Source organism: Notamacropus eugenii, chromosome 1 (assembly GCF_028372415.1).
Source record: "Notamacropus eugenii isolate mMacEug1 chromosome 1, mMacEug1.pri_v2, whole genome shotgun sequence".
NCBI classification, from domain to species: Eukaryota; Metazoa; Chordata; class Mammalia; order Diprotodontia; family Macropodidae; genus Notamacropus; species Notamacropus eugenii.
In genome coordinates, this window is record NC_092872.1 from 289760396 (window position 1) to 289783205 (window position 22810).

General features: G+C 41.5%; 1 long non-coding RNA gene across 24 annotated transcripts in view; it reads right to left on the reverse strand.

Annotated features, from left to right (window-relative positions):
* The window catches only part of LOC140517652 (uncharacterized), a 67714-nt gene extending 45563 nt beyond the window's left edge, over positions 1-22151 (reverse strand). For 5 of the 24 annotated variants that reach the window (XR_011971698.1, XR_011971692.1, XR_011971691.1 and 2 more), the window contains exons 1-2: positions 9583-22151; positions 1-8677 (exon numbers count right to left, since the gene is read on the reverse strand). The exon at positions 1-8677 is cut by the window's left edge. This is a non-coding gene — a long non-coding RNA (uncharacterized lncRNA). The remainder of the gene's footprint in view (positions 8678-9582) is intronic. The other 19 variants (XR_011971708.1, XR_011971703.1, XR_011971710.1 and 16 more) reach the window with 19 other exon arrangements.
* Between the last annotated feature and the right edge of the window lie 659 nt (positions 22152-22810).

Sequence of the window (22810 nt, forward strand, 5' to 3'; positions counted from 1 at the left end):
AAAGGGAACTCAGTGACATAATAGCCAAACCTAGACTTGTGACCAGTCTGGTGTTGCATCAATTCACATTGATGGAAGGAATCTCAGAGGCCTTAAGTTCCATTCTGAGCCTTCAAATGAATCCATATTAAAATAGCCCTGCACTAGGTCATCCAGACTTAATGTGAAAGACTTCAGTGATGAGGAATCCATTGTTTCTTGGGATGATCCAACCCATATCACTATAGACTTTTGGTTTTAATTGGACTCTAAACTCACTGGGAAACAGTGACAGTGAAGCACATGGGACTCAGACAAGATGAAAGTGGGAGATGGAGGAGAGATGCACATTCAATGGGGAAATGGAGTAACCTAAATCCACCTCCTCCAAGTTGTTGCTATCCACCACTGAGGAGATCAAGGACAGCTCCTTGATGGGGGGTCGGCCAATCTACTTTATGTTCTTGTGTGATCAAGTTACTAGGCCAGCTCTTCTCACAAAAAAAAAAAAAAAATGTGCCTAGCCTGCACCAGACCAGTTGTAAAAACAGGTCAGGGAGAGGCAATCTAAGATTTATTGTACTATTTAAGTTATTATCAGAACAAGTGTTTATGTCATATTTCAGGAAATTATAAATGAAAATTACCCAGAACTCTTAGGATCAGGAGGGCAAAGTAAAAATTGAAAAAAAAAATCCATTATTAATGTCTAGAAAAGGAACCTTCCTTCAGAGAAGAAAAGGAAAGGGAGAGGGAGAGGACAAGCTGAGTTACCTAACTGGCTGGGTCCCCATTCAAGCAGCTCCATCTACTCACTCCACTACTTTTTGGAGTCCTATTCACTGAATAGGCGTTATCTCCCTCTGAGTGAACAACTGAAAATGTTTTAGCCTTAAAGGGCCAGGGTCTCCCAGTGCATCCTGATCCAGTCATCCTGAATATCTGGTCACTGGAATCAGATGGCTGTGGAGGAGAAGTGAGGCTGGTGACCTTGCACAGCCCTCACTCACTCAAAACAAAGTCAAGTACAAGCTATGTCATCATTTCCTTGACATCATGGTCCTCTTCAAAAACAAAAGACAAACACAACCTAGGCAAATTTCTGAACTTCAGTGCCCCAAGCAAAGCAGTGGTTGAGGGACATTCTTAGGAGTTTTTTCTCTTCTCCCAACAACTATGAAATCACAATTCTGGGTCCACAAAAAAAAAAAAAAAAGAAAAAAATACAAGAAGCTACATAAAGCTGTCATCCAGTCCTGAGTCTCCTCCTATCAACTTTAGGTTTGATCTACCAGATCAAGGTTTTCTCCATGGTTTTGAATCCCAAGCTCTCCTAGCTTGTTCCTCAGGTTTTGCCTGTGTGTTGTTGTTGTTGTTGTTGTTCTTGTTCTTGTTGTTCTTGTTGTTCTTGTTGTTCTTGTTCTTGTTGCTTATGAGACCATGGGTTACATTACTGGCTTATTACTTGGATTTTGCATCCTGAGCATTTAAGGAAGTTCTTTGCTTCTAATCTTCCTCATAACAATTCCCTATGGGATATCACTTAGGAAAGCCCTCTCTCTTCCTTTTCATTTTAAAATTCTTTTGAGTAGATCAAGAGGATCCTGTTGAACTTCAAGGTCTTACCAACCCTCCTCAAGAGCCTATCATTTCTACATTTTAAACCATGATCCAAAAATACAAATGCCATCCTTAGGGACCATCTTCTTAATCACATAATTCCTGAATCTTTCTTTCCTCCAAAAGCAGTGATGAAAACACAACCTGTGTTTCTAAGGTCTCCAACTTCTTTTCCCAATAGGCATAATTCTGAGAAATTCTTCACATATTTTTACTGGAAGGATCATGTGTGACCATTAAATCACCAGCAAGGCAGGATAATGATAAGGTATGATATTGCCTGGCAGGTTCTCCATCACTGCCTGGATACAACCTCTACAGAGGCAGCAGCCTTCTTTCCTGTTTCCATCTGACGAACATCTGCCCTTCTCAGCAAGAAGTGACCAGAAACCCTAAAACAGCCCTTCTTCCTCAAACTCTTGCTGAATGCTCTTTCACCCTGACAGCGCCCGTTGTGAGCATGTCCCATTAATGTCTTTATTCAAGTCTTTGATAAAAATGTTAAACAACAATGTCAAACACAGATCCATGTGGTATTCCATTTCCATCATGTACTCTTAGACAGCTAGTGGGTAGTGAATAAAGCACTTCACTTGGAGTTAGGAAAACTTGACTTTGAATCTTATCTGACATTTATTCATATAAGTTAGCCAGACTATTCACTTAATACCATATACATATATATGTGTGTGTGTATATATATGTGTGTGTGTGTGCATGTGTGCATATATATAATAATGTACACACATGTGTGAACAATATAAGTGATATTATATCATAATCATATATCATATTATAAATGATAGTATATATATGAAACAGGGAGTGAAGGAGAGAAAGGGAGACCTTTGCAAACCTTGGTTATCTGGAGGAAATCAAAAAAGATTATATATATATATACATATTGGAAAAACTAGGGAAGAAAGGATAATAAGGAAAATGAACACTAGAGGAGAGAGAAGAAAATGTTTCTCAAAAACTAAGCTCCCTGAAAATTCAAATAGATGCAGCCAAAACCATGATTCACCAATATAAGATAAACCAAAAAAAAAAGACGAAAGTCTAATACATATAATATCAAAAACAACTGATTGGGAAAACAGGTCATGGAGAAGCAATCTAAGATTTATTGTACTATTTAAAAGTTATTATCAGAATAATTTTTATGCTATATTTCAAGAAATTATAAACAAAAATTACCCAGAAATCTTAAAATCAGAAGGGCAAAGTGAAAATTGAAAAAAAAAAATCCATTATTAACATCTAGAAAAGGAAATGAAAGCTCCCAGAAACATCATAGTCAAAAGTCAAAGCTTCCAGATCAAAGAAAAAGTACTATAAACAGAACAAAAAAAGGAGCTAAAATGCTGAGAGGCCATGTTAATGATCACACAAGACTTAACAGCTGCTAATGTAAAGAAGAAAGGTATTTGTAATGTTATTCCAAAATACAAAAGGTAAAAGTTTACCTATCCAAAAGTATGACCTATCCATCAAAGTTAATCATAACCCTAGAGGGAAATGGACTCTTAATTACATAGAGAATGCCCAAGCATTAATGATTTTTTTTAAAGATTATAAATGAGTAAACATTTGGAAATGAGAATGCTGGCACCAAACACACACATACTCACACCATAGAAATGTACACAAATTTATGTGTTTAGAAGGAGAATGAATAGAACGAATTGGGGATTTTACTGGGAAGGAAAGGAAGAAGAAGGGACGGAAAATCACTATTATATAACAGAGGCACATAAGATGAAGACTATATAGCATGGAGGAAGGGCAGGGCATCCCATGCACCTCACCCTTATCTGAATCAGATAAAGATCAAACACAATTCCATAAACCTAAAAGTGCTCTATAAATTAATATGGGTGTGATATAAATACTGCTACTACTGGCTATTATTCTCACTCAACATGGTTCACTGAACCCTTCATACTTCCCTCCTCAGTTCTTTGTAATTTCAGAAAGAGAATCACTCAGCCAATTCCTCCGGAAAACTCCAGTCTACCTTAGGTTGATCTCTCGCTATTAGTACATTTCTTCTTGTCTTTCTTCTAATCATTTCTTTTTCCCCCAAGGGCCCACAAGCACTCCAGGTCACACCATCCCACACATCTGTACTTCTGCCTTTTCTGTACTTATGAGCATTGTGCCAGAACAGGAGGGAGGTGTGGCTTTTTTCCCTACACTGATAGACTCTGTCCCTAGAACATATAGCACATATTGACAAACGGAAATGTCCTCAATTGGCATGTGAAGTTCCATTTAAGTCAGCCTTCTGTCATTTAGCTTGCTTCCCTCTCAAACAATTGTCAGTCTCCCCTCCGCGCTTATGGGAATCAAAAGCCCCATTTGTTGGATACATCTAAATCAAAACCAGTGAAAATTGTTTTAAACAAATCTCTTGCCCAAACTTGTGCCCTCCCACATAGCTTTAGCTGATTGCTCTGATATTTTGATTTCTTCAGCACAAAGGACAAAAATCAGCTGAGCACTCCAGAGGAAGCAGGACCAAGTCCAAAGATAAATTATCTCCATTGTGATTGACTGAATTTCTATCCCAGAATCATATAATGTTAGACCTGGAAGGACACTCACAAAGCACCTCTCAGTTTGCATATGAGGAAACTGAGCCCAAGGAAAAGGAAGGGCTCTCTGAATCACAGAGCTCCTTACTAGAAGTAGGACTCCATTCAAGACCTCCAAGTTGCTTCTGCATGATGAGGACCCAGGAGACCAACAACATAATATCTTCACATCACACAGTGAATTGCTTGGGACTAGCCTAATTAAATTGGCAGACTGTAGACACTCCAATGGACATATGCTCACGTTCTCACCACTGGGAACTGCATAAAAGAGGGCGCATGTTGGTACTGATATTTTGTTGAGTTTCATTGCAGTTACCTCCAGAATACAGAGGCAGCTAGAAATGTATCCCAGAGGAGTCAGTCCTTCAATAACTAAAATTTTTTTAATCCACTCTCCTCGCATTCCAACAAATGCAAACTCATGCCCTCATACTTTGTCTTAGTGTTGTTAAATTTTTGTCGTTTTTCATCTTATTCTCATTGTAGACAACTTATTATACCAACTTCATTTCTGAAAATACCTTTCCTCCATTCCCTATCCAGCAAGACATCCCTTGGAATAAATATTTAAGCAGTTTAAAAAAAAAAACACTAATCAGCATCTCAACAATGTTGAATATGTGATACCCCATACCCATAATCCATTCCTTTGGAAAAAGGAGGAAGAGAGAAGTGAATTCTCTTACCTCTTTTCTAGGACCTTGATTGGTCATTTCAATTACATAGAGATGAGTTTTCTTTTTTTCATTTTTTATCATTATTATTTGGTTTTTCTATAGTCATTGTGTGTTTACCTTATTTTATCAGTTCACATAGGTTTTCCTTGTGCTCCCCTGAACTCCTCATATTTATTATTTCTCTCAGATCCTTGATATCCCATTACATTCATGAGCCCCAATGTGTTTGGTTAATCCTTAATAGAAGAGCATCAACTTTTTTTTCTACCAATTTGCTACTACAAAAAGTGGTACTATCAATATTTTTGTGCACACAGGACCTTTGTTTCTGTCTTTTGTTTTGCTAGGTCACATATGGTGATCAACTGGATCTGAGTCAAAAGGTTGAGACATTTTCATCATTTTTTTCTCATAATTACAAATTGCTTTCCAAAATGGCTAGACAAATTTGTAGCTCGGTAGAAATAATACCAGTATGCCCATCTCTTCACTTTCTATCCAGTATTGACTATTTTTACTTTTTGTCATCTTTTACAATTTGCTGGGTATGAACTGAAGCCTCAGAGTTATTATGATATACATTTCTCCTGTTGTGAGTGATTTGGAGTAATATTTTGTGCAGTTATTAGTATTTTGCAGCTTTTCTTTTGAAAACAGTTGGTTTGTGTCCTATGAACATTGCCACTAAAAAATAGCCCATGGTCATAAATTTCTGTTAGCTATCTATGTATCTTGGATGTTAGACTTCTATCAAAGGAATTTGATAGGAAGATTTTTTCCAACCACTGTTCTCCCTGCTTATCCTAGCTTCACTCACTTGGTACATAAATGATTTTCATTTTATTTAATGAAATTACTCCTCTATATCATGTGATATAGATGTTTATACCCAGTTTGCTTAAGTCTTCTTTCCCAAGCCTTACCTGTGAAAAGTACCAGATTTCATTATTTTTAAATAGTTTAATGGTCTGATTGCTTCAGTTTAGGTCATTTACCTTAGAGTGGTGCATCATCACAAAGGTGTTATCTAACTTCTGCCAAATGACTTGGAGATTTACCTTGAAGTTCTTCTCAAACAGGGAACTTGTCCCAAAATAATTCATGTTCACAGACTTGTCAAACACTGTGTTACTGTGTTCGATTATTTGTGTCTGCTTGTTTCTGAAACTTTTGACATGTGTCTCCCGTCTCTCAGATGGGTGTCTCAGGTGGATTTCCTCTTCTCTTTTACCAGTTCTGGGGGAAGGAGTTACTTCCCTCTGACAGATTCAGTCAGTCCAGCTCCTCCTCATCAGATAAGACAAGAGCCAGAAGGTCAGTGCTCTCTCGCCTCTTTGCTTGGCTTGTGTTGTGTCATGAACTTCTCGTTTGGTCCTTCTTTCTCTCCAATTATGTCTGGAGACCACTCATTCTATTCCCTCCCTTTGGTATTCACATACATGCTGTTTCCACCATGATTTCCTATATTTGGTTTCTAGCTAGTTTTATACCAATCCATAAATAAAAGGCTTCTTAAGTCTTTGCTATGATTCAGGTCCAGAGACAGGTTCTGGGACCACAAATGAAATGTGAGCCAGCCCCTGCCTTCAGCAAGCTTCCATACCATTGTAGTTATACATCATTTTCCCAGAGAAATAGACAGAATCATCCTTCCAATATACCATCCAACCTTCCCCTCCCCACTTTGATCTGCTCTGCTGCTTTTGAAAAGCCCATTGCATAAGAAAGGAAGTTAAAAGAACTGAATATGTCTAGAAACCCAAATTCAGAGTCAGGTGAAGCAAAGCCTTGGAGTGGCTGGGAGGGTGGGGGAAATAGTTGCTGTCTTCATGGTATATGAAGGGCTGCCAGAGGGAAGAGGGCTCATACTGGGTCTGTTTTCTCCCATAGCCCAGAACTAGAAGCAAAGGGGCAGGGGTAGTCATACATTTTAAAATGTGGCTTAAAGTGGGAGGGAGAGAATCCTGTAATTCTTGGGTTCTATCAATTACCAAAGCCTTCTTTTAGGAGGCAACACATGAACTAAGACTTGAAGAAAGTAAAGGCAGAGATGGCAAGGGAATGGGGAGGCATGAGGAGGCAGCCTGTGCCCAAAGTCATAGAGATAAGGAATAGAATGCCCAGCTCCAATTCAGCAGTGAGGCCAGTGTGATTGTAACAGAGAGGGCACAGAACAGTTGCAATGTAAAGATCTTCCCTGCCCATTAACAGAACTCAGGTGGAAGCCATTTTGGGAAGCTTGATTAGGATAGGCTTGTTTTGTAGGAAGGTCCACACCTTTTGTTAATTGTTAATGAGGCACTGAGTCACAAGCATTTAGATGCCTCCTGGGTCTGAAAAGTGTATCAGTGCTCTTAGATGAGGTTTTGTTTTGGAGGTTATTCTTTGGAAGAAGGTTCGTGTGCCAGATAAGACTCTGGGTAGCTGTTAAGGAGTCCCCCTCAGCTTTGAAAACTCAGACACTGGTGTTTCTCTCTCTGGTAACTATGTATGTATGTACTAGTCAGACAATTGTATCTGTCTGTTGATCTGTGATGTATGTATTGCTTATGATCAGACAGTTAGAAGCCCTCTCTGTTGGTCTTTATTTCTCTGCTTGTATTTTCTCCATGGGTGAATGTAATTAAAGAATATTGTTGACCCCTTTAAAGTTGCTTTCCTTTTAGAAAAGCAGATCTAAGATCCCATTCAGCAGGCCCTCCTGTGTGGCTGAAGCTCTATGAGAAAAAGTTTTAAATGTGAAAGGGAGAAGTATTTATCTGATTCTAGAGATAATAGATGGGGAGGATCCCTGAAGAGTCCTAAGAAAAAGAGTGACATGGCCTGAATTATTTAAAGAAAATTACTTTAGAAAGTGGATAGAGAATAGACTGCAGATGGAACAAGCTGAAAGCTGGGGGTCTGATTCTTTATTGGAGGTGTTTATCATTCTTTTAATACCTTCTAGAACTTTCTGGGAATCAAAGACAAAGACACTAAGTGGTCTAGATTTAGCAGCCCCGATTCTCTGCCCTTTTTTTTGAAAAGGGAGAGTTTTTGCCCCTGAGAACAGCCTTGGGGTGCCTGTCATTAGGATCCCCCTTCTAAGGACCCTGAGAAAGCTCTTCTCTGTTGCCTTCATCTACGGATCTAGATCTATGGCTCTAGTCTTTCTCTGTTTCCATGACAACTTTGGGTATCACCTTGCTTTTCATCAATTTCCTATCTTCCTTTTCATTCCTCAAGGATCCCAATTTATAGAAAAGAGATGCCAAATTCGAGATAAGCTGCTCTGCCCGTCTCAGGAATTCATCGCCATTGGGCTATGTGCCCTCAACTGCATGTTTGGTCCTCAGACTTCCCTCTTCTAAGGCTCATCAGTTCAAACAGAAGTGAACCAAGCTTACCTGGATTTTCTTGCTTGCCCCAGTGGATTCTGTGCTTTAAGGCTGCCCACACCAGGCAACAGCAGTGGCAGAATTGGAACCCTGCTCCTCTGATTCCCAAATCATTTGTTTGCCTTTACTTCAGTCTAAAATGCAGCTCTGCTTTTTATTCCTCACCATGAATTCTCCTTTCAGTTTTTATAGATAGCAAATATTTCTGGATGCAGATGAGAAGGCCCTTGGGAGGAGTTGTATTTAGTTAGCAGGCCTAGCTGATGGGAACAAGCCCAGGTGGATGCATCCCTTGGCTCAGTCCAGGAAGCCAAAGCCCACAGGGGATTGTGATCAGAGTTCTTGGCAAAGTTGCTGCCCACAGGTGAGCCTTGGCTTTGTAATAATAACAACCCAAGATGAGCTGATTGAGGTGTCAGATCTGATGAGAGAATTAATGCGACAGTCTTAGATTTGAACTTTCAAGTCAGGGCTCTAAATTTAGCAACAAACTAGAATCTGAAGTTCCAAGTGCCCTTTAGCTTTGACACATGGAGACACCTCTAAGCCACAATGGGTAATTTCCTGGGTTCTGCCATCAGCAGAAGTCTCATATTCAACAGACATCTTTACTAGCCTTGTACTGATTTCCATAGTACCAACAAGGTTTCTTTCCATTCATGGCAGAGAAGAAAGAAAACTGACAGCAAAAGTCATGTGTTGAGTATATGCAATGTAAATTATGTTAATAAGAGTTAAAGATCTTCCCCACCCATTAATGGGTTTGCCCGTTAAGGGAAGTTTGTTTAGGGGAGATTTGTTTTGTAGGGAGACCCATACCTTTTGTTAATTTCTAATGAGGCACTGATTCTCAAGGGTTGGGATGCCCTCTGGCTGTGAAATGTTTATATATAAGCTGAGGTGAGGTTTTGTTTGGGGGCTTGCTCATTGGAAGTGTTTGTTTGACCAGACCAAACTCTGGGCAGCCACTAAAGAGCCCCCCAGCTTTGAAAACTCAGATGTTGGTACTTCTCTCTGTAATAACCATGTATGTATAGTCAGATAGTTGGATCTGTCTGTTGATCCATGATGTATGGTCAGACAGTTGGAAGTCATGTCTGTTGGTCCTTCTATTTTTAATTTCAGCTTGCAATTTCTGTTTGGATTTTCACTGAAGTTCAGGGTGCTGACTTTCCCCCTTGAACTAAGTGTATGATATATGTGCTTGATTAAAGTAGATTGTTGACCCTTCAAAAGTTGCCTTTCCTTTTAGAAAAGCAGATCTAAGAACTGATACAACAGGCTCTCTTGTGTAAGTTGGGGTCCTTGTTGTTACTGTATACTTACAGCAAAAAGACTTGCACAGGGCTTCCACATGACTTTCTCAGTATTCACTTCTCTCTAGGCCTGATGTGCAGGCTTCAGTCTGATTTCAATCAGTTTAGAAACAGGAGAGTCACTCTGGACAGAGAGAACTCAACCAAATCTTTCCATCATCCCCCAAGTGAGGTTGCCTTCAAGGAGTTGCATGCTACTAAGGGGAGATACCATGAAAACAGATAAATCAATAACTGCTCTCATCTAGTAGAAGCTGAAATTGTGCCAACTAGGAAATAATATTGAGTAGAACCACCTATCAACCAGAACTCTACACAAAAGGAAGGGCAGCTAGGTGATGCAGTGGATAGAGCACCAGTGCAGGAGTCAGGAGGACCTGAGTTCAAATCTCACTTCAGACACTTGACACTCACTAGCTGTGTGACCTTAGGCAAATCACTTAACCCCAATTTCCTCATCCTGGGTCATCTCCAGTCATCCTGATGAATATCTGGTCACTGGATTCAGATGGCTCTGGAGGAGAAGTGAGGCTGGTGACCTGCACAGCCCTCCCTCACTCAAAAAACAAAGTCAAGTGCAAGTCATGTCACTATTTCTCTGATGGCATGGTCTTCTTTGGCAATGAAGGACAAACACACACACACACACACACACACACACACACACACACACAAAGGAATGAAAGAAGAGATGGATTGATGGATGGATGGAAGAATGAATGGATGGATGGGTGGATGGATAGATGGAGTGCCTTCAAAGGGAGTGGGCTCTTTGTTATTGGAAATCTTTAAGGAAAGGTTGTTTGTTACCTTGAAAGTAAGGTATACAAACCCCAGGAAAGGCATGAAAAGGTTCACAGAAGTCTTGCAGGCAGGATCTGTTAGAAGATGAAGCGTCTTCTAATCAAACCCAATCCCATCACCTCCTTCATGAAGGATGCCAGATGAAGTGAACTGGGACAGGAGTGGTGGCAGGGCAGTCAGGGTATGTCTATGATGTTGGGCAGAAGGTGGGAAGTTAATTATCTCAGTGGCATCTGCTTGGCTGCTACTGTCCCAGGTCCTTAGAGCTTCTTCCTCCCTCCCCACTCCCCTGCAAATACCTGAAGAATCCTACACCTGGTCAATTTCCCTTGGGCAGTACAAAGAGGTCACCCACACTCACTGAAGGTCTTACTTGGAGGCTGATTCAGTCCCATTTCTCAGTGATTTCAGCATGGGATGGATATAGCCAAGGAGAATATAGCATCCAGCTCCTGTCAGTGGAGAGATTGTTGATCAGTAGTATCATTTTCACTTATGCCCATACTCTTCCTGCTTGACACCAGCCATCATTTCTGGCCCTGGGAGATAACTCAGATAAATCTATTGTGGAGACAGTCAGAGGATAGAGAACCCAGTGGAATCCCTGCAAGAAGGCTGAGGAGGAAAGAAGTCCAGCCTGGTATATCATACCTCTCTCAGGGCCAGGTGGAAGAAATGTGGCTGGAATTCCACTTATCCAATGCCAATACATTTTTGGAGATGTAACAGGAGACTGCATTATGAGCTAATTAATGCAAATTCCCCAAGTGGAAAAGGTTTTTTTAAGAATCATGGTGACATGTGAAAAAAGTGTCTTGGAGATATTTGGAACATGCATTGACTTACTATATCTAGTTCCAGTCTGCTAATCACACAATAAAGAGGATCTTCTGTGATTGGCTACACTTGTGTACCCATAACTGAGCTTGCATTCAAAAGGCAGTCATCATGCTCTTCCCTTCTCTTGACTTTGACTTCCTCCAGGCTGGCAGCACTTGGGTGAAAGACAATGCTAAAAACAGAGGACTTTTCGGCCCTCCCCATCCAAAGCCAACATGTGACCCCTTAATACTAGTCTGAGTGTTCTGCCTCAATCTCTATTCTTTCATTTTAGGTGAAGGAGATTGGATAGAATCATGTCTTCGTGAATTTCAAAAGGTCAAGATAGTGAGCTTCCAGACAGTCCAGGAGCAGAGTCTGTCTGGGGTTTGGGGACTTATGTGGCAAAGATATCACATTTGAACATGGAATTGATGCATGTTTATAGGCAAAAATAATGATAAATATGAGTCTACTGTCTCCAGAAGCCAGGGTGGTACATGGGAGTGTATGCCTCCAAGTATGAACTTTTCCTCTTGTTGTACCTTCAAAACAAATATCCTTTTGTGAAAGCTAAATGGTTAATTAGTTAATTGAAACTTGGGTACCAGTCACAGAGAGCTAACAGTGGGAAGATCACAGACACTCTGAATAAGGTCTGACGGTGAGGGTCTCAGAGAGAAGATACATCACCCCTGAGGGTGAGGGACACCTCGAGGTCCCTGAAAGGAAGATGCAGCTGACTTTGCTCTAGGAAAGTGAGAATAGAGAACACTTGCTGCAGAGGGAATTGATCACTATCAGAAAGTGCCTGAAGGAACTTGTCAGGTTTGACAGATATTTCAGTCATGACCAAGTGAGGCAGCTCAGGGAAATTTAAAACATCAGGAGTGTGGATTTGTATGAGTGTACACTTATACATACAAGTCTGTGAGGAAACTCAGAAACAGAAGGTAAGTGAAGGGAGAAACAGAACTATCTCCTGCCTCCCAGGCCAACACCTAGTACACTAGTATGTGTACACTGTTTATAGATAAATGTAAATATATTGTTATCTTATTTTTTACCGATAGGGTGAATCCTCAGAAGAGTTGAGAGACTAAGAACCAAGTTAGGCACCTTGCCTTAGACCAGGCACCTTGCCCATCCAGGCCAATGCACTTGAGCTGCTGACACTTGGTTGAGAATAGCAAAGAGATGAACACTCTAACTTTCTATTAATTGAATGAACTATATGCATCATATGAAACTTTAAAAAAAAAACTTAAGGAACCAAAGGACTGCTAATTATAGCAGTAAAGGAACATGTGGGGCAGAAGCGACCTATGACGTACCTGTGTGGAGGGCCGCTCCTTCCTCTGGGTGAGAGGTGAACCTCTCTTGAAACAGTTTATTTAAAACCTTGTTTGATCTGTCCCCAACAAGGACAATTTCCAGAAGCAAATGCCCATTTGCTTTCAGTGACCCTCCTTGGTGCCACCAGATTCCCAATGGGCTTCATTATTCAACAACGCACATAGTACATGAAGTATCTCCCCTCTGTTGACACATTCATAATAAACACATTTAGAGGGACTAAGAGAATGAGAATTACTGAGATCCAGATCTGCTCATACAGATGCAAACTCTGACTTGAAAATTTTTAACAAATATTGTAATTTCAGCCACAGCAAATCTTCCCAACGTATTGGTTTTCTTCTAAAAAAGGCCAGCTGTCCCATCTGGGCATTGTGAAGCCTCAATGGTACTGAAGAGCTTTGACTTTTGGCAGTGCATCTCAGTCCGTATCATACTTTATGATCCGTGGAACTTCAGACAAGTACTTTTTGCCTCTCTATCTCAGTTTCTTACTCTATAAAATAGTGTTAAAAAGCTTTGACTATGGAAAGGCCATCCTAGTCCATGTTATGCTGAATGATCCACATGACCTTGGGTGACTCACTTTCACTTTCCAGGCCACTGTTTTCTCTGATGTAAAATGAAGACTGGTCCAGATGACTATAAGGGCCCTTCCAGATTCTCCGTTCCAGGATCCAATAGTCTTCTGTTTGCTCCTCTCTGGATGTATGATTCTCCATGTTATATCTCACTTAAAGAATAAAAGCCTCAAAGTTATGAAAATGTCTGTTTCCTCAAAAATCAACCAGTTCATTTAATTTAATACAAGCTCCATAAATAGCCACTTTCTTACCACATGGTACAGATCAACATCTCCTGGATCTGAAATCAGAACACCTGGGTACTCTGCTCTCTCCCACTCACTAGTTCTCTGTCTTTTGGCAAGTTGACCTTGCATTCCTCATCTGCAGAATGATTGTCTGATCTAACCCTCTAGCTTTGGATCTCAGATCCTACAGTGGAGATCTCACTCCTGGCACTTGATCATGGGATCATAGATCCTTTCTCAGTTCTTAAGTATTGTACTTTATCATGTGGGATAGCTGTCCATCATTCTTTTACCCTTGTCCAAAGAATCTATGTGGCACCACAGGGCACAAAGTGCCAGACCTGTAGTCAGGAAGATTCACCTTCATGAATTCAAAAATGGCCTCAGATACAAACTGTGTGACCCTGGATTAGTTTCTTTATCCAGTTTGCCTCAGTTTTCCCATCTATAAAATGAGCTGGAGAAAGAAATGACAAGCCACTCCAGTATCTTTGCCAATAAAAGCCCAAGTGGGGTCACAAAAAATCTGATGTGACTGAGCAATAACTATAGTTCTGAGTAAACTCCTTCATGGGAGATCAGGTTCCAAATATAAATTGCAGGGCAGGGACACAGAAAGTATGGATGCTACTGCTGCTACATCTGCCTTCTCCAAGTCTCTCTTTAAGAGAAAGATTTTAAATCATGATGTTTTCCTACTTGGACTAAACAGAAAGGGGATATGACCTTCTTCTTTGCCCCCAACATTGCCTATTTCTTCTTGCCCACCCTTTGACTGTTGCCAACAGGAAGGATGCAAGCAAGCAAACATGCATTTATGAGCACCTATTAAGTATCAGGCATGGTGCTAAGTGCTAGAGGTATAAAAAAGAAAAAGAAGGCCCCTGCCCTCAAAGAAGTTACAGTGTAATAGGGAAAGAAGGCTGGAAGAAGAGGAAGTCTGGAGGGGAGGTACTTAGTTCAGGAGCATGGCAGAGAAGAAAAAGAATCTCAAAGGAGCACAGCCAGGTGGGAAATGAAGAGATATCTGAGACACCAGGCCTGTTCCCCTCCTAAATGGTGGAGTTGATAGTAACTTTACCCTCCAATCAGGAGGGCAGAAGTTCTTCATGAAGTGTGAGTCACAAAACTGAGTCTGTCTTGTAAGATGATGAGATTCCCCGATGCTGAGTTCACTGGAGGGTTTAGTGATGAGTGCTGCCAGAGAAGACATCTCTTCATTCCCCTGCACTTATTTGGGACTCCTTGGCCCCTCTATCATGCTAGCACAATAGCACTCATTCTGTCTGAGGAACACAACTGCCCTCCATCAGCACTACCATTGTTCCATTATTGTTCTGATGTATTAGGGATACAGGATCTGGAGAGGTGTCATTTCAGCAAGAAGCTGCAGTCTCTTGCCTCATTCATGCCTTCTCCATACTTTTCCTAATGAACTAAAACCATGGGCTGTCACACATGGGCTCTTATACTCCTGGAGCTTGGCTAGGAGGCACCATCTTATTTTGTTACATGGATGACTGATAAATCAGGATACTGAACAACAATGCCACTTGCTGTGGGCGGTACACAGAAGATAACCTTGGAATGTGGGCACCAGTTGGCAAGGTAACCTTGGACCATGGGCCCATCGATAGCACATTTTTGCTTCCTGCTCTTTAATATACTATCCTAACAACTGTCTGGGGCTGAGTTATAGTTACGTGATGCATATGCAAATGAGTTCTTGCACCACAGATGGCTGCTTCAGATGAAATGTGTTCAGTCTTCTCAATATAAATCTTCCACAACCTCTACACCATAACATTCATACCTTATTGCATATTCTTTTTAAAAAATAAAAACTCACACAAGCTAAAATTCCTATTTGGCTTTAAAGACACTCTGTGTATCAAGACTACAAAATACTTGGAGGGGCAGCAGACAATTTATATGAGATTGTTTATTACCATTGAATGCCTCTGAGTCTATCTTACCCATCCCACTCCTTTAAGCCAAATGGATCTTGGCATCTTCCTTGCAATGGCTGAGACATGATTGAAAAGGATAACACTGGCACCTGGGTCATTACCTGCAATTCTCTCCAGGTTTCCATGAAGTGATGTAGAAATACCTGCATCCTTATCCGGAGAGATAGTCAAGATACAGTTAAGACCATTACTACACATTGTAGCTTTGTTTTATGATCAGTATATTCTCCCATTCAACAGAAAAGGAAAAGAGAAAAGGGGGTGGGGAAGAAGGTTTTATGTGAACCAACTCCTGACTGTACCATCTGCAGGACATATTATGAACCTTGTGATTAAAATTGACTTCAACTTCAGATTTCTCAAAAGGATCATTGACTTTTTACAGGTACGTGGACTAAGCTGCCCCAGGCAAGGGTCTCATCGTTTTTGCTGTAATGGTTCACCCTTCTCTTCAAAAAAATCTATTGAAACTGGCCAGCCATTAGTTTCTGAGACCATTTGCTAAATCAGCTTGGATCAATACCTGCCAAGCTGCCAGCCTTACCTCTTATTTATGGATATGTCGATTTGCTAAAATGAAGGATTTCTGCCTATAAAACTCAAATCATGGCTTTGCTCAAAGTGACATTTATGATTTTTGTCTTTTTGATAATGTTAACATCATCTATAATCAACCTTTAGGGAGACCCATTTTGGAGGGGGGAAGGTGAGATAGGAAATTTGCTCAAAAGAAGAAGGGAGGGGGGACCCATCCACTTAGAGGTACTTACCTTAGATGCCTCCCAGAAGGACTAATCCCCCAGTGAAATTGAAGGATTGAATTTTCCATGGTGGGAGAGGAGGGCTAGCACAAAGAGCCATGGAATGGATCAAGGTTGAGTGATGGAAATTGGACTTGCAGATACATTTCCAAAGGGCTGGGATATTTAGTCTTCCTGCTATCCCTGGATTCCAACCATCTACAGATCTTTGGATAGAACATACTGTCCTCCATCTAAGTGGGCTGAGAGCAGAAAATGTCAGAGTTCAAAGAGGCCTCAGAGATCATCTAGTCAACTCAGTTCATTTTACAGATGACAAAACTGAGGCCCAAACAGGGTAATGGACCTGCCCCAAGTCAATTAATTAACTAATCAGCCAACACAGTAATATTCCTTAAAGGTGCCAAATTTGAAAAAGCTGCTGAGAAAGAAAAAACATCAGAGAAGCAACAATCAATTAACATACTTCATTGGTAGAAAGAGAGGAAGGCTGTGATGGTAGCCCAGGGCTTCAGACCCCTGAAGCTCATGCCACCAGACTTGAAGTCTTTAGGTCTTGAATCTGCTCCAATTCCTATCCCTTTAGTGGCCTCACTTCTCCCGGGACCCTCCCTGAGGCAATAGGGACCCAGAGTGCCCCAGAATTCCACTCTGGCCTTCCTGTTCCCAAACATTTCCCCAAGTATGGAGATCTGAGGGACTGCTTGTTCATGTTTCCATTTACATCCTTTTTTTCGCATTTTTCTTCTGTTCTCCAAGATAAAAATATGACCTGCCCCCTCTCTGTAGTGAGACACTTAAAGCAATTTCTGATTTAGTAGATCTTTCAAAAGTTTTTTTTTAATTTTGATTGTTATTGCTATTCTATGTCACCTTCCTAACCAAATGCAATCCCCCTCACTACCCAAAGAGCCATCCCATATGGATTGGGTGAAGGAATTAGGGGTGTTCAGCCTGCAGAAGAGAAGACCCAGGGAAATGGCTGCTGTCCTCTAGGATTTGAAGAGCTGACCTTTGGAAAAGGGGCTAGGACAGTTCTTATTAAGCCCAAAATGTAGGACTGGGAGCAATAATAAGTGGGTATTGCAAAATGGTAGATTTATACCTGATGTCAGGGAGAAAAACAGAACCAAATATCCTCCCAGTAAGGGCTGTCTCAAAGGGGAAAAACCACCCCGAGAGCCAGTGGGCTGCCCCTCACTGCAGGTCCATGAGCAGATTCTGGCTGATCAGAGATGTCAGAGCAAGGATTCTAATGCCTGTGAGACTGATGAAGGTTCAAAGTCCATGATCCGATGCAGTCCATGGAGTAACCTGACAGCTCTTCCCCCAATCCTGCCATTAGGGGGAGGTTCAAACATGAGGCTAGGCAAGAATACACTGACTTTCTTCTTCAGCATGGAAGCCAACTCCAAGGGGCACTAAATGAAGGAGAACTGAGCCCCTCCACAGGGTGTGCTGAAGGGCAACACCCATTGGGGTGTTAGCCCCCCTGTGACAACTGAGGAGTCAGCATCCTTCCTTCATGCACACATCTCATACTTGGAAATGACTGGGATGTTTTCTTCATCCTGATAAATAACGAAACTGCTTGCCTTCTATCTGATGGGAAAGAGGAATTTTCTAAGCTGAATTCTCGGGAGAAGAGTAAAGCAGTGAGTAAATGAATGTTTAATCTTACCTGTTTTATTGAAGAAAAATCTGGAAGGGGATAAAGCTTATTTCTTCTGAGACAAAAGATGATTCTTGTTCTCTTTGTCAAACCATGTTCTTCATTAGCTAATTCTTCTTATTCCCCAGCATTTTGGGACATGGGGTCACAGACTGAAAGCTGGAAGGAATTTTGAAGATAATCTAGTCCAATCAGCTCATTTTAAAGACAATGAGCACCAGAGAAATTCCCTAACTTGCCCAAGGGCACACAACTAGTAAGTGGCCATGGTATGATTACAATCCAGAATGGGAATCTGATTCCAAAACCCAGTGTGTTCTTTCCATTGTACCACATTACTTCTCATACCAGTCTCTTAATCTAACTTGAATAACATTTTGTCATATTGAGGCAGCCAGGTGGTTCAGTGGTTAGTGTACTGACCCTGAAGTCCAGAAGACTTGAGTTCAAATCTAGCCTCAGGTAATTATTATCTGGGTGACCATAGGCAAGTCATTTAACATCTCAGTCACCGTTTCCTCAACTGTAAAATAGACCTTGTAGTATCTACTTCCTAGGGTGAGGTATCAAATGTGATAATATTTGTAAAGTGCTTAGCACAATGTGTGGCACATCAAAGACATTAAATAAAATCCCCTTCCCAGAGGTGGCCTCTTCATGGAACCACAAGAAATGGAGTGGCAGGGGCATTCCATAGCAGAGAATCAAAGGGCCCAGGGCAGAAAGGACCATCCCAAAGTGTTTTCTATCTGTGTAATCTTGGCTAAGTTCCATGTCCCCTCTGAGGTTCAGTTCTCTCACCTGTGAAATGAGAAGGTTGCACTCAGTGACCCCTGCCATTCCTTTTAGCTCCATTCTACTATCCCAAGACCTCCCATGGCAAGACCAGGAGATGGGTAATGACAGCGCAGTCAATTAAAGATTTCCTGCTGTGAGAAGGATCAATTTTTTTGAATAACAAACTAAATTGGATATGGCAGAGTCCCTAAGCATGAATTTCTATATATCAATGTGGGAACTCCCTCCCAAAATGCAGACTGGAACTCCTCAGTGCCAGTACATCCTGGGTACCTCCCATCCATGACTTCCTGTAGTTTCTCCACAGGGGGACCACCCCAAGTGCTGATGGCTTGCATGAAATATTATTTGCATAAACAGGACACCAGGAGAGCATAGAAGCTGTGTGCTATTCATCCCTCCATCTTGCCCTGGGCAGGCCACCTTTTAATCCATTCATCCTAAATGCTGACATTCTTGATGCTACTTCCCCAGCACAGTTCTGCCAACTGATAGGATCCACTCTGTCCTCTCCATTGTCATTCATATAACCAGCAGCTTCAGTCCTGTGGCACCATGATTCATAGCCACACAGAATCACTGCAGGGAGTGTGATGATTAAAAAACGATGGGGCTGAGGTTCAGACAGGTGCTTTGAGGGGATCCACAGCTCCCCAAAGGCAATGAAAACCTCCTTCTTCCTGGTTAGTTCTTAGGCCAGCTCACTATTAGTCTTCTATATCTGTCTAAGATTTATGTTCTTATGGACTAGGCATAAGAATGGATGGATGGATGGATGGATGGATGGATGGATGGATGGATGGATGGATGGATGAGTTAAGTGGAAAAGGTATTTATTAAGCACTTACAGTGTCCCAGATATTGTGCTAAAAACTAGGAATAAAAATACAATATAAAAGAGTCCCACTCCTAAAGGAATTAGCATGCTAATAACAAAAGACACTATATACAAGGTTGTGTGGCGAGGGAAGTGTGTTTCAGACAAGAAATACCACAGGATGGCAAGTGAGGCTGTAGGGAATTGTCAATGTGTCCTTTCTTGGAATGGTAAGGTGGATCTGATTACTGTCCTCAGAGTGGGAGATGGAAGTGGAAGGCTGTAAAGAAAGGGTACTAAGGCAGCAACGAGTCATGAAAAAGTTCAGAGTGAAGCAGTCTGGCGGGGGGGGGGGGGGGGGGGGGGGGGGGGGCTGTCTGGGACAAACCAGAAGGCTCCACTTGGATAAAGCTCTTAACCTCAGTTTTCAGCCTCAATTCCAGGATCATTCACGAGCTTCTGGGAGGAGTCAATGAATAAGAGGGAGCGTACTTCAGAAAAGGGAAGCACAGGGCCAGAATGTCCTTCCAGGGTGAAGATGTTTGTTTCTGTAGCATTATAAAAAATTTGGGATAAGAGTCGGGAGGATAGCCCAGAGAACAACGAAAATGTCGCCTCCCTCACGGTGAACCCTGGTGGGGGCTGCACTGGGCTTCATGAGGCATTCCTCAAGTGTTGGCCAGCAAAGGGCACTTCCTTCATTTTCTCATTTGATTCTCTTAAGAACACTGTGAGGCAGCCACCATTGTCCCTCTCGGACACTTGAGAAAACTCCAGCGTAGAGATTAAGTAGCTTGCATACCTTGGTGGTTGTCCAAGCCCAGACTGAAAGGCAATTTCTTCTGGCTTGGAATCCTGTGCTGCATTGTGCAGCACAATGACCATCCTCTTCTCGGAGGCTGAGTTAGGAGCTCTGGGGAAGTCTTTGTCAGTGGGTTTGGTTACCATTTCAGGGAGAGGGCGCCCCAAGCACAGGGAGAAATAGCAGCTGAGACAGTGCTAAAATCTGGAGACAAGGTTAGTATCATTACTAGCATCACTATTACTGGTATTAATAAGAGATCCTTCCTTCCAAGGGGCAGCGAGATGGTACACTGGATGGAGAACCAGTAATGGAGTCAGGAAGACTCATCCTTTTGAGTTTGAATATGGCTTCAGACACATACCAGCTATGTGACCCTAGATAACTCACTCAACTCTGCCCTGGTTTCCTCATCTGTTAAATGAGCTGGAGAAGAAAATGGCAAGCCACTCCAGTATCTATGCCAAGAAAACTTCAAATAGGATCACAAAGAGTCTTCCCTCCATAAATACATTTTCCAATGATCTTGATTCCTGTATCTATAAATGATTGTTCCAACACCATAAAGATTTCATTTCAATATAAGATCCTGTGAAACAGCTAAGTGGCATAGTGGGTACAGAACTAGACCTGGAATCAAGAATAACTTCCTCAGGTATTTATTAGCTATGTGACCCTGGGAAAGTCACTTAACCCATCTCAGCCTCAGTTTCCTCAACTATAAAATAGGGATAATTAGAATATTTACCTGACAGTCGCTGTGACAGTCAAAGGAGATAATGTAGTAAAATGCTTTGTAAACCTGAAAGAACCATAGAAATGCTTACTGTTCTTACTTATTGCCATTGCTGTTATAGTTACAGCAAAAACTCACTAGTCTGAAAAGTTCAAAATCAGTCCTGGACTACGGTCCTTCTGATGAAAGATAACCTTGGTACACTTGGGGACCACCTGCTGGGGCGTGCCTAATTCCTTTATCTCTGCTTAATCTCCAGTTTTCCAAACCTCAAAAAACAAAGGTTTGCAAATCAAATATCTACATTTTGATTGGAAGGTGAGTTACCTTGGGTTTGCTTTCAGAAGCCCATTCCCTTTATTGAAATTCAGCCGTAGACATTACTGTTTCCTGGATTGATTGATTTCCTGATGGCTTCAGGGTGGGAAATGCAGGAAAACTTTAGCCCAGTCAAAGGAGATGCTTCTAATATCAGGCTGGTGTCTGATGGTGATCTCCTTATTTGGGGATTGAAAAAATTAGATTTTTTTCCTAAATTCATTTTCAGACTAAAATTATGGAGAGAGAGATCTGAGGTAGTGGGAATTGTTTCAGCTCATCTGCTTCTGGTTTCACCTGATATTCCTGGGCAGAATGCAGGCTTTAAGTCTTCAAGATCAAAGTCGGCACTCCCCACAGCCCCTGCATCTTCATTGGCTTGTGAATGTGCTTTGTTCTTTGCATTTCATTATGCATCCTATTGTATCCAATAATTAGAGGAGTGCCCTGATTTTTTCAGCTAGTATAAACATCATATTACATAAGGCTTCTTTGTTCCAGCTGATGTGAATAGCCATCCTCCTTCCACAAGGTTACTCAGCACCAGCAAGCTTTACCCTCATTGTTCCACAGAACAAAAGCTCCCAAGCAAAGATAAATAATCAAGAAGTCATAAGGAAGGAGAAAGAAAATGGAACAAGACTTTTCTAAAGAAATCTGTATGCGCTCATCTTCTAGAAGGAGCTCAGAGTTCAAGCTTTGTCTCAGTACAACCTTGAATGACAGGCACATCCAGACACAAATTACCCAGGCTCAATATGGTGGGACAGGAAAAACAACAAGGTAATACAGATAATACAGCCTTGCAATCAAGGATGGGGAGCTGGTTTTCAAAAGCCACTGGTGACCAAACACACCTGTGCTCACATATAGAGAACTGGAATCCTGCATATAGAGCACTAGCCTATCAGAAATCCAGGGGGTTTTCCCCTTTTGACCAACTATATCTTTTAACTGACACTTTAAAGATCCTCATCACCATATGCTACAGTCTCCACATGTCTACCTTTTGTCTCCTTTGCCCTTTGGCTTACTCATAATTTGTGTTACCTTATGATAATTCATAAGGTTAAAGAAGTGAACTCCTTCCTCTGAAGTGGAACACACCTGGTTCTCATAGCTTGCTGAATGGTGTTTCCCAGTCTCCCTCAGTGGCTCCTCTTTTCAGCCCCTTAATATGTATGTGTCTTAGGATCTGCCCTCAACCTTCTCTCCTCCACCTTCTCCTGTATTCAGACTTCTCTCCTCCCTTCCTCTCCCTTTACCTCCTCCTCTCCCTTCTTCTCTTCTCTCTTCTCTCCTCTACTTCCTTGCTCTTCTCTTCTCTTTCCTTCTCCTATCCTTTTCTCTTCACTTTCTTTCTTTCCCCTTGAATTAATTCACCTCTCAAGGCAGAGTCCAAAGTTCTGGTGAGAGGGAGGAAAGGATAATGACCTAAAACCAATAGGCCTGGTATGAAGACAGCCTGGATGTTTCCCTTGATATCCAGCCTAAGTCACTTTCCTCATCTTTAGAGATACGATATTGAATGGGAAGGCCTCAGACATGCCTTTTAGCTCTAGACCTCTGAGCCT